A 15924-nucleotide genomic window follows, 5' to 3' on the forward strand; every position below is an offset into this window, starting at 1 on the left:
CAGGCTGACAGATACACTAATACACACACAACAGGCTGACAGATACACTAATACACACACAACAGGCTGACAGATACACTAATACACACACAGCAGGCTGACAGATACACTGATACACACACACAACAGGCTGACAGATACACTAATACACACACAACAGGCTGACAGATACACTAATACACACACAACAGGCTGACAGATACACTAATACACACACAACAGGCTGACAGATACACTAATACACACAAAGCATGCTGACAGATACACTGACACACACACACATCAGGCTGACAGATACACTAATACACACACAGCAGGCTGACAGATACACTAATACACACACAGCATGCTGACAGATACACTAATACACTCACAGCAGGCTGACAGATACACTAATACACACAAAGCAGGCTGACAGATACACTAATACACACACAACAGGCTGACAGATACACTAATACACACACAACAGGCTGACAGATACACTAATACACACACAACAGGCTGACAGATACACTAATACACACACAACAGGCTGACAGATACACTAATACACACACACAACAGGCTGACAGATACACTGATACACACACACAACAGGCTGACAGATACACTAATACACACACAACAGGCTGACAGATACACTAATACACACACAACAGGCTGACAGATACACTAATACACACACACAACAGGCTGACAGATACACTAATACACACACAACAGGCTGACAGATACACTAATACACACACACAACAGGCTGACAGATACACTGATACACACACAACAGGCTGACAGATACACTAATACACACACAACAGGCTGACAGATACACTGATACACACACAACAGGCTGACAGATACACTAATACACACACAACAGGCTGACAGATACACTAATACACACACAACAGGCTGACAGATACACTGATACACACACAACAGGCTGACAGATACACTGATACACACACAACAGGCTGACAGATACACTAATACACACACAACAGGCTGACAGATACACTAATACACACACAACAGGCTGACAGATACACTAATACACACACAACAGGCTGACAGATACACTGATACACACACAACAGGCTGACAGATACACTAATACACACACAACAGGCTGACAGATACACTGATACACACACAACAGGCTGACAGATACACTAATACACACACAACAGGCTGACAGATACACTGATACACACACAACAGGCTGACAGATACACTAATACACACACAACAGGCTGACAGATACACTGATACACACACAACAGGCTGACAGATACACTAATACACACAAAGCAGGCTGACAGATACACTAATACACACACAACAGGCTGACAGATACACTAATACACACACAACAGGCTGACAGATACACTGATACACACACAACAGGCTGACAGATACACTAATACACACACAACAGGCTGACAGATACACTGATACACACACAACAGGCTGACAGATACACTAATACACACACAACAGGCTGACAGATACACTGATACACACACAACAGGCTGACAGATACACTAATACACACACAACAGGCTGACAGATACACTGATACACACACAACAGGCTGACAGATACACTAATACACACACAACAGGCTGACAGATACACTAATACACACACAGCAGGCTGACAGATACACTAATACACACACAACAGGCTGACAGATACACTGATACACACACAACAGGCTGACAGATACACTGATACACACACAGCAGGCTGGCAGATACACTAATACACACACAACAGGCTGACAGATACACTAATACACACAAAGCAGGCTGACAGATACACTAATACACACACAACAGGCTGACAGATACATTAATACACACACAAAGCAAGCTGACAGATACACTAATACACACAAAGCAGGCTGACAGATACACTAATACACACACAACAGGCTGACAGATACACTGATACACACACAACAGGCTGACAGATACACTGATACACACACACAACAGGCTGACAGATACACTGATACACACACAACAGGCTGACAGATACACTAATACACACAAAGCAGGCTGACAGATACACTAATACACACACAACAGGCTGACAGATACACTAATACACACACAACAGGCTGACAGATACACTAATACACACACACAACAGGCTGACAGATACACTGATACACACACAACAGGCTGACAGATACACTGATACACCACACAGCAGGCTGACAGATACACTGAATACACACACAAGCAGGCTGACAGATTACACTAATACACACAAAGCAGGCTGACAGATACACTAATACACACACAACAGGCTGACAGATACACTAATACACACACACAACAGGCTGACAGATACACTAGATACACACACAAGCAGGCTGACAGATACACTGATACACACACAACAGGCTGACCAGATACACTGATACACACACAACAGGCTGACAGATACACTAATACACACACAACAGGCTGACAGATACACTGATACACACACAACAGGCTGACAGATACACTAATACACACAAAGCAGGCTGACAGATACACTAATACACACACAACAGGCTGACAGATACACTAATACACACACAACAGGCTGACAGATACACTGATACACACACAACAGGCTGACAGATACACTAATACACACACACAGCAGGCTGACAGATACACTGATACACACACAACAGGCTGACAGATACACTAATACACACACAACAGGCTGACAGATACACTGATACACACACAACAGGCTGACAGATACACTAATACACACAAAGCAGGCTGACAGATACACTAATACACACACAACAGGCTGACAGATACACTGATACACACACAACAGGCTGACAGATACACTAATACACACACAACAGGCTGACAGATACACTGATACACACACAACAGGCTGACAGATACACTAATACACACACAACAGGCTGACAGATACACTGATACACACACAACAGGCTGACAGATACACTGAGACACACACACAAGCAGGCTGACAGATACACTAATACACACAAAGCAGGCTGACAGATACACTAATACACACACAACAGGCTGACAGATACACTGATACACACACAACAGGCTGACAGATACACTAATACACACACAACAGGCTGACAGATACACTGATACACACACAACAGGCTGACAGATACACTAATACACACACACAGCAGGCTGACAGATACACTAATACACACACAGACAGGGCTGACAGATACACTGATACACACACAACAGGCTGACAGATACACTGATACACACACACAAGCAGGCTGACAGATACACTAGATACACACACAAGCAGGCTGACAGATACACTAATACACACACAACAGGCTGACAGATACACTGATACACACACAACAGGCTGACAGGATACACTAATACACACACAACAGGCTGACAGATACACTAGATACCACACACAACAGGCTGACAGATACACTAATACACACACAACAGGCTGACAGATACACTGAATACACACAAAGTAGGCTGACAGATACACAAGACACACACAACAGGCTGACAGATACACTATTCACAGCACAACAGGCTGACAGATACGTGGTACACACAACACACAGGCTGACAGATACACTAATTACAAACAACACAGAGGTGACAGATACACTGATACACACACAACAGGCTGGACAGATACACTAATACACACACAACAGGCTGACAGATACACTGATTACACACACAACGGCTGACAGATACATCTATCACACAAAGCAGCTGGACAGATACACTAATACACACACAAAACAGGCTGACAGATACACTAAATACAAACCAACCGGCTGACAGATACACTGATACACACACAACAGGCTGCACAGATACACTTAATTACACACTACAACAGCTGACAGATACACTGATACCACACACAACAGGCTGAAGATACATATTACCACACAAAAAGGCTGACCAGATACACTGATACAACACAACAGGTGACAGATACACTAATACACAAAGCAGGTGACAGATCACTAATACACACACAACAGGCTGACAGATTCACTAATAAACACACACAACAGGCTGACAGATACACTGATACACACACACACAGGCTGACAGATACACTGATACACACACAACAGGCTGACAGATACACTGATACACACACAACAGGCTGACAGATACACTAATACACACAAAACAGGCTGACAGATACACTAATACACACAACAGGCTGACAGATACACTGATACACACACAACAGGCTGACAGATACACTAATACACACACAACAGGCTGACAGATACACTAATACACACACAACAGGCTGACAGATACACTAATACACACACAACAGGCTGACAGATACACAGATACACACACAACAGGCTGACAGATACACTGATACACACACAACACGGCTGACAGATACCATAATACACACACAACAGGCTGACAGATACACTAATACACACACACAACAGGCTGACAGATACACTGAAACACACACACAACAGGCTGACAGATACACTAATACACACACAACAGGCTGACAGATACACTAATACACACACAGCAGGCTGACAGATACACTAATACACTCACAGCAGGCTGACAGATACACTGAATACACCACACAATCAGGCTGACAGATACACTAATACACACACAGCAGGCTGACAGATACACTAATACACACACAACAGGCTGACAGATACACTAATACACACACAACAGGCTGACAGATACACTAATACACACACACAACAGGCTGACAGATACACTGATACACACACACAACAGGCTGACAGATACACTAATACACACACAACAGGCTGACAGATACACTAATACACACACAACAGGCTGACAGATACACTATACACACACACAACAGGCTGACAGATACACTAATACACACACACAACAGGCTGACAGATACACTAATACACACACACAACAGGCTGACAGATACACTGATACACACACAACAGGCTGACAGATACACTAATACACACACAACAGGCTGACAGATACACTGATACACACACACAACAGGCTGACAGATACACTAATACACACCCAACAGGCTGACAGGATACACTAGATAACACACACAACAGGCTGACAGATACACTAATACACACACAACAGGCTGACAGATACACTGATACACACACAACAGGCTGACAGATACACTAATACACACACAACAGGCTGACAGATTACACTAATACACACACAGAGCCAGGCTGGACAGATACACTAATACACACACAACAGGCTGACAGATACACTTATACACACACAACAGGCTGACAGATACACTAATACACACAACACCAGGCTGGACAGATACACTAATAACACACACAACAGGCTGACAGATACACTAATAACACACACAACAGGGGCTGACAGATACACTAATACACACACAACAGGCTGACAGTTACACTAATACACACACACAGGCTGACAGATACCACTGATACACACACAACAGGCTGACAGATACAATAATACACACACAACAGGCGGACAGATACACTGATACACACACAAGCAGGCTGACAGATACACTAATACACACACAACAGGCTGACAGATACACTGATACACACACAACAGGCTGGCAGATACACTAATACACACACAACAGGCTGACAGATACACTGATACACACCACAACAGGCTGACAGATACACTAATACACACACAACAGGCTGACAGATACACTGATTACACACACAACAGGCTGACAGATACACTAATACACACACAAGCAGGCTGACAGATACACTATACACACACAACAGGCTGACAGATACACTAATACACACACAACAGGCTGACAGATACACTGATACACACACAACAGGCTGACAGATACACTAATACACACACAACAGGCTGACAGATACACTAATACACACACAAGCAGGCTGACAGATACACTGAATACACACAAATCAGGCTGACAGAATACACTAAGTACACACACAACAGGCTGACAGATACACTAATACACACACAAGCAAGCTGACAGATACACTAATACACACAAAGCAGGCTGACAGATACACTAATACACACACAACAGGCTGACAGATACACTGATACACACTCAACCAGGCTGACAGATACACTGATACACACACACAACAGGCTGACAGATACACTGATACACACACCAACAGGCTGACAGATACACTATTACACACAAAGCAGGCTGACAGATACACTAATACACACACAACAGGCTGACAGATACACTAATACACACACAGCAGGCTGACAGTCTACACTAATACACACACAACAGGCTGACAGATACACTGATACACACACAACAGGCTGACAGATACACTGATACACACACAGCAGGCTGACAGATACACAACATACACACAAAGCACGCTGACAGATACACTAATACACACAAAGCAGGCAGACAGATACACAAATACACACACAACAGCTGACAGATACACTAATACACACACAAAGCAGGCTGACAGATACACTAATACACACAAAGCAGGCTGACAGATACACTAATACACACACAACAGGCTGACAGATACACTGATACACACACAACAGGCTGACAGATACACTGATACACACACACAACAGGCTGACAGATACACTGATACACACACAACAGGCTGACAGATACACTAATACACACAAACAGGCTGACAGATACACTAATACACACACAACAGGCTGACAGATACACTAATACACACACAACAGGCTGACAGATACACTGATACACACACACAACAGGCTGACAGATACACTAATACACACACAACAGGCTGACAGATACACTAATACACACACAACAGGCTGACAGATACACTAATACACACACAACAGGCTGACAGATACACTAATACACACACAACAGGCTGACAGATACACTAATACACACACAAAGCAGGCTGACAGATACACTAATACACACACAACAGGCTGACAGATACACTTATACACACACAACAGGCTGACAGATACACTAATACACACACAACAGGCTGACAGATACACTGATACACACACAACAGGCTGACAGATACACTAATACACACACAACAGGCTGACAGATACACCTGATACACACACAACAGGCTGACAGATACACTAATACACACACAACAGGCTGACAGATACACGATACACACACAACAGGCTGACAGATACACTGATACACACACACAAACAGGCTGACAGATACACTGATACACACACAACAGGCTGACAGATACACTAATACACACACAACAGGCTGACAGATACACTGATACACACACAACAGGCTGACAGATACACTGATACACACACAACAGGCTGACAGATACACTGATACACACACAACAGGCTGACAGATACACTAATACACACACAACAGGCTGACAGATACACTAATACACACACAACAGGCTGACAGATACACTGATACACACACAACAGGCTGACAGATACACTGATACACACACAAGCAGGCTGACAGATACACTGAATACACACACAACAGGCTGACAGATACACTAATACACACACAACAGGCTGACAGATACACTAATACACACACAACAGGCGGACAGATACACTGATACACACACACAACATGCTGACAGGATACACTAATACACACACAAACAGGCTGACCAGATACACTAATACACACACAGCAGGCTGACAGATACACTTGTACCACACAACAGGCCCTGACCAGAATACACTAATACACACAAAGGCAGGCTGACAGATACACTAATACACACTACAAACAGGCTGACAGATACACTAATACACACACACAACAGGCTGACAGATACACTAATACACACACAAGCAGCTGACAGATACAGCTAATACACTCACAACAGGCTGACAGATACACTGATACACACACCAACAGGGCTGACAGATACACTAATACACACACAGCAGGCTGACAGATACACTTAATACACACAAAGCAGGCTGACAGATACACTAATACACACACAACAGGCAGACAGATACACTAATACACACACAAGCAGGCTGACAGAGTACACTAATACACACACAACAGGCTGACAGATACACTAATACACACCAAGCAGGCTGACCAGATACACTACTACACAACACAACAGGCAGAACAGACAGATACACTAATACACACACCAACAGGCTGACAGATACACTAATACACACACAAGCCGGCAGACAGAATACACTTATACCACAGAATCAGGCTGACAGCTACAATAATACACACACAAACAGGCTGACAGAGTACACTAATACACACACAAAGGCTGACAGATCCCCTGATCCCACAACACAACAGGCAGAACAGATACACTAATACACCACCCACAACAGGCTGACAGATACACCCTGCTACATACACACAAAGCAGGCTGACAGATACACTAATACAACACAACAGGCTGACAGATACACTAATACACACACAAAAGGCTGACCAGATACACTGATACCACACACCAACAGGCTGACAGATACACTAATACACACAACAGCAGGTGACAGATACACTGATACACACACAACAGGTGACAGATACACTACTACACACACAACAGGCTGACAGATACACTGATACACACACAACAGGCTGACAGATACACTAATACACACAAAGCAGGCTGACAGATACACTAATACACACACAACAGGCTGACAGATACACTAATACACACACAACAGGCTGACAGATACACTAATACACACACAACAGGCTGACAGATACACTAATACACACACACAACAGGCTGACAGATACACTGATACACACACAACAGGCTGACAGATACAATAATACACACACAACAGGCTGACAGATACACTGATACACACACAACAGGCTGACAGATACACTAATACACACAAAGCAGGCTGACAGATACACTAATACACACACAACAGGCTGACAGATACACTAATACACACACACAACAGGCTGACAGATACACTGATACACACACAACAGGCTGACAGATACACTAATACACACACAACAGGCTGACAGATACACTGATACACACACAACAGGCTGACAGATACACTAATACACACAAAGCAGGCTGACAGATACACTAATACACACACAACAGGCTGACAGATACACTAATACACACACAACAGGCTGACAGATACACTGATACACACACACACAGCAGGCTGACAGATACACTGATACACACACAGCAGGCTGACAGATACACTGATACACACACAACAGGCTGACAGATACACTGATACACACACAACAGGCTGACAGATACACTAATACACACACAACAGGCTGACAGATACACTGATACACACACACAACAGGCTGACAGATACACTAATACACACACAACAGGCTGACAGATACACTAATACACACACAGCAGGCTGACAGATACACTGATACACACACAACAGGCTGACAGATACACTAATACACACAAAGCAGGCTGACAGATACACTAATACACACACAACAGGCTGACAGATACACTAATACACACACACAACAGGCTGACAGATACACTGATACACACACAACAGGCTGACAGATACACTGATACACACACACAACAGGCTGACAGATACACTAATACACACACAACAGGCTGACAGATACACTAATACACACACAACAGGCTGACAGATACACTAATACACACACAACAGGCTGACAGATACACTAATACACACACAACAGGCTGACAGATACACTAATACACACACACAGCAGGCTGACAGATACACTAATACACACACAGCAGGCTGACAGATACACTAATACACACACAACAGGCTGACAGATACACTGATACACACACAACAGGCTGACAGATACACTAATACACACACAGCAGGCTGACAGATACACTAATACACACAAAGCAGGCTGACAGATACACTAATACACACACAACAGGCTGACAGATACACTAATACACACACAACAGGCTGACAGATACACTGATACACACACAACAGGCTGACAGATACACTAATACACACACAACAGGCTGACAGATACACTAATACACACACAACAGGCTGACAGATACACTAATACACACAAAGCAGGCTGACAGATACACTAATACACACACAACAGGCTGACAGATACACTAATACACACACAAAGCAGGCTGACAGATACACTAATACACACACAACAGGCTGACAGATACACTAATACACACACAACAGGCTGACAGATACACTGATACACACACAACAGGCTGACAGATACACTGATACACACACACAACAGGCTGACAGATACACTGATACACACACAACAGGCTGACAGATACACTAATACACACAAAGTAGGCTGACAGATACACTAATACACACACAACAGGCTGACAGATACACTAATACACACACAACAGGCTGACAGATACACTGATACACACACACAACAGGCTGACAGATACACTAATACACACACACAGCAGGCTGACAGATACACTGATACACACACAACAGGCTGACAGATACACTAATACACACACAACAGGCTGACAGATACACTGATACACACACAACAGGCTGACAGATACACTAATACACACAAAGCAGGCTGACAGATACACTAATACACACACAACAGGCTGACAGATACACTAATACACACACAACAGGCTGACAGATACACTGATACACACACAACAGGCTGACAGATACACTAATACACACACACAACAGGCTGACAGATACACTGATACACACACAACAGGCTGACAGATACAATAATACACACACAACAGGCTGACAGATACACTGATACACACACAACAGGCTGACAGATACACTAATACACACAAAGCAGGCTGACAGATACACTAATACACACACAACAGGCTGACAGATACACTAATACACACACACAACAGGCTGACAGATACACTGATACACACACAACAGGCTGACAGATACACTAATACACACACAACAGGCTGACAGATACACTGATACACACACAACAGGCTGACAGATACACTAATACACACAAAGCAGGCTGACAGATACACTAATACACACACAACAGGCTGACAGATACACTAATACACACACAACAGGCTGACAGATACACTAATACACACAAAGCAGGCTGACAGATACACTAATACACACACAACAGGCTGACAGATACACTAATACACACACACAACAGGCTGACAGATACACTGATACACACACAACAGGCTGACAGATACACTGATACACACACAACAGGCTGACAGATACACTAATACACACAAAACAGGCTGACAGATACACTAATACACACACAACAGGCTGACAGATACACTAATACACACACAACAGGCTGACAGATACACTAATACACACAAAACAGGCTGACAGATACACTAATACACACACAACAGGCTGACAGATACACTAATACACACACAACAGGCTGACAGATACACTGATACACACACAACAGGCTGACAGATACACTAATACACACAAAGCAGGCTGACAGATACACTAATACACACACAACAGGCTGACAGATACACTAATACACACACAACAGGCTGACAGATACACTGATACACACACACACAACAGGCTGACAGATACACTGATACACACACAGCAGGCTGACAGATACACTGATACACACACAACAGGCTGACAGATACACTGATACACACACAACAGGCTGACAGATACACTAATACACACACAACAGGCTGACAGATACACTGATACACACACACAACAGGCTGACAGATACACTAATACACACACAACAGGCTGACAGATACACTAATACACACACAGCAGGCTGACAGATACACTGATACACACACAACAGGCTGACAGATACACTAATACACACAGAGCAGGCTGACAGATACACTAATACACACACAACAGGCTGACAGATACACTAATACACACACACAACAGGCTGACAGATACACTGATACACACACAACAGGCTGACAGATACACTAATACACACACAACAGGCTGACAGATACACTGATACACACACAACAGGCTGACAGATACACTAATACACACAAAACAGGCTGACAGATACACTAATACACACACAACAGGCTGACAGATACACTAATACACACACAACAGGCTGACAGATACACTAATACACACACAACAGGCTGACAGATACACTGATACACACACACACAGCAGGCTGACAGATACACTGATACACACACAGCAGGCTGACAGATACACTGATACACACACAACAGGCTGACAGATACACTGATACACACACAACAGGCTGACAGATACGCTAATACACACACAGCAGGCTGACAGATACACTAATACACACACAACAGGCTGACAGATACACTGATACACACACAACAGGCTGACAGATACGCTAATACACACACAACAGGCTGACAGATACACTGATACACACACAACAGGCTGACAGATACGCTAATACACACACAACAGGCTGACAGATACACTGATACACACACAACAGGCTGACAGATACGCTAATACACACACAGCAGGCTGACAGATACACTAATACACACACAACAGGCTGACCATGATACACTGATACACACACAACAGGCTGACAGATTCACTGATACACACACAGCAGGCTGACAGATACACTAATACACACACAACAGGCTGACAGATACACTGATACACACACAACAGGCTGACAGATACACTGATACACACACAACAGGCTGACAGATACACTGATACACACACAACAGGCTGACAGATACACTAATACACACACAACAGGCTGACAGATACACTGATACACACACACAACAGGCTGACAGATACACTAATACACACACAACAGGCTGACAGATACACTGATACACACACAACAGGCTGACAGATACACTAATACACACACAACAGGCTGACCATGATACACAACTGATTATAATAAGCAGCCGGCTGACTAAGATTCACGCACTGAGCACAGCTGACTCCCATATTCACAGCCAGAACGCCAACTGCTATTGCATATCCGCAGCTTTACTTCTGCAGAACACAAAGCCTCTCACAGTAGCAATTAAACTTAATTAAACCTTATTAATTCATTTTACATTACAATTTAGGCCATAACATTGTAAAATGTGATATCTCTCATGAGCCTGCAGCAAACAGACATATTAAAAAGTCCATTCCTTTATTTGCATACGTTAAGCTACAAATGAATCCTGTTTATCATAGGAAGCTCATTAATCTTTTTAATGCAAATTTTAATTTAGGGCAAAATGTAAAAAATCTGTCACGTCTCATTAAATCAATAGATGATGCGTCACGCACCATTACGCTGCCGGTTACATTTGGAGATTTGTGGTGAGAAAATAATTCCTTACTGGAAATTTTAACCTTATGACATCTTTGGTGATATTCATTAAAAGTTTTATTTATGTGATAACATTATAGATATAACATTTTATGTTAAGTTTTATAATAGATTTGAATATTTTAATTCTCCTGAATATTGTTTACACTATATTTCACATAAATAAATGCTACATCAGATATTTAGGGCCAGATCACAAGTAGAGTGTTATTTAACGCTCCTGTTTGAGCGTTAACACCGCTAGAAGTAAGCTTTTGGCGCGCATCTGGTAGCATATATATATATTTATAAATACATAGAACATATTCTGCTATGTGCATAATATTGGAATGTCAAATATTTACAGTAAATACACAGTATAACATTTTATTAAATAGGACTATTGTATAAATGCAAAGGGCTCCAATGCACATACAGGGAGTGCAGAATTATTAGGCAAGTTGTATTTTTGAGGATTAATTTTATTATTGAACAACAACCATGTTCTCAATGAACCCAAAAAACTCATTAATATCAAAGCTGAATAGTTTTGGAAGTAGTTTTTAGTTTGTTTTTAGTTATAGCTATTTTAGGGGGATATCTGTGTGTGCAGGTGACTATTACTGTGCATAATTATTAGGCAACTTAACAAAAAACAAATATATACCCATTTCAATTATTTATTTTTACCAGTGAAACCAATATAACATCTCAACATTCACAAATATACATTTCTGACATTCAAAAACAAAACAAAAACAAATCAGTGACCAATATAGCCACCTTTCTTTGCAAGGACACTCAAAAGCCTGCCATCCATGGATTCTGTCAGTGTTTTGATCTGTTCACCATCAACATTGTGTGCAGCAGCAACCACAGGCTCCCAGAAACTGTTCAGAGAGGTGTACTGTTTTCCCTCCTTGTAAATCTCACATTTGATGATGGACCACAGGTTCTCAATGGGGTTCAGATCAGGTGAACAAGGAGGCCATGTCATTAGATTTTCTTCTTTTATACCCTTTCTTGCCAGCCACGCTGTGGAGTACTTGGACGCGTGTGATGGAGCATTGTCCTGCATGAAAATCATGTTTTTCTTGAAGGATGCAGACTTCTTCCTGTACCACTGCTTGAAGAAGGTGTCTTCCAGAAACTGGCAGTAGGACTGACTCCATCCTCAACCCGAAAAGGCCCCACAAGCTCATCTTTGATGATACCAGAACAAACCAGTACTCCACCTCCACCTTGCTGGCGTCTGAGTCGGACTGGAACTCTCTGCCCTTTACCAATCCAGCCACGGGCCCATCCATCTGGCCCATCAAGACTCACTCTCATTTCATCAGTCCATAAAACCTTAGAAAAATCAGTCTTGAGATATTTTTTGGCCCAGTCTTGACGTTTCAGCTTGTGTGTCTTGTTCAGTGGTGGTCGTCTTTCAGCCTTTCTTACCTTGGCCATGTCTCTGAGTATTGCACACCTTGTGCTTTTGGGCACTCCAGTGATGTTGCAGCTCTGAAATATGGCCAAACTGGTGGCAAGTGGCATCTTGGCAGCTGCACGCTTGACTTTTCTCAGTTCATGGGCAGTTATTTTGCGCCTTGGTTTTTCCACACGTTTCTTGCGACCCTGTTGACTATTTTGAATGAAACGCTTGATTGTTCGATGATCACGCTTCAGAAGCTTTGCAATTTTAAGAGTACTGCATCCCTCTGCAAGATATCTCACTATTTTTTACTTTTCTGAGCCTGTCAAGTCCTTCTTTTGACCCATTTTGCCAAAGGAAAGGAAGTTGCCTAATAATTATGCACACCTGATATAGGGTGTTGATGTCATTAGACCACACCCCTTCTCATTACAGAGATGCATATCACCTAATATGCTTAATTGGTAGCAGGCTTTCGAGCCTATACAGCTTGGAGTAAGACAACATGCATAAAGAGGATGATGTGGTCAAAATACTCATTTGCCTAATAATTCTGCACACAGTGTATATATATATATATATATATATATATATATATATATATGTGTGTGTGTGTGTATACATATGTATTTATGTGTTTATATGTGTATATTTGTCTGTAAATACATATATATATATACACATATAAATACATAAATACATTTGTGTTTATATGTGTATATTTGTCTGTAAATACATATATATATATATATATATATATATATATATATATATATATAAGCAATGGAATGCACTCACTGGTCTTTTTAACAAACGTGAAGTTTAATGTAACGTTTCGGGGACCGTATCCCCTTCCTTAGACTAGGTCTGAGGAAGGGGATACGGTCCCTGAAATGTTTCATTAAACTTCACGTTTGTTAAAAAGACCAGTGAGTGCATTCCATTGCTTACATATATTACTTTACTGTCTGCACCCTGGCAGTTGGAGTTGAAGTGAGAGTGCTCTTCATTTGCTATTTTATATATATATATATATATATATATTTATATATACATATACATACATAAATACATTTGTGTTTATATGTGTATATTTGTCAGTAAATACATATATACACATATAAATACAT

The sequence above is a fragment of the Bombina bombina genome, chromosome 1 (assembly GCF_027579735.1).
Source record: "Bombina bombina isolate aBomBom1 chromosome 1, aBomBom1.pri, whole genome shotgun sequence".
NCBI classification, from domain to species: Eukaryota; Metazoa; Chordata; class Amphibia; order Anura; family Bombinatoridae; genus Bombina; species Bombina bombina.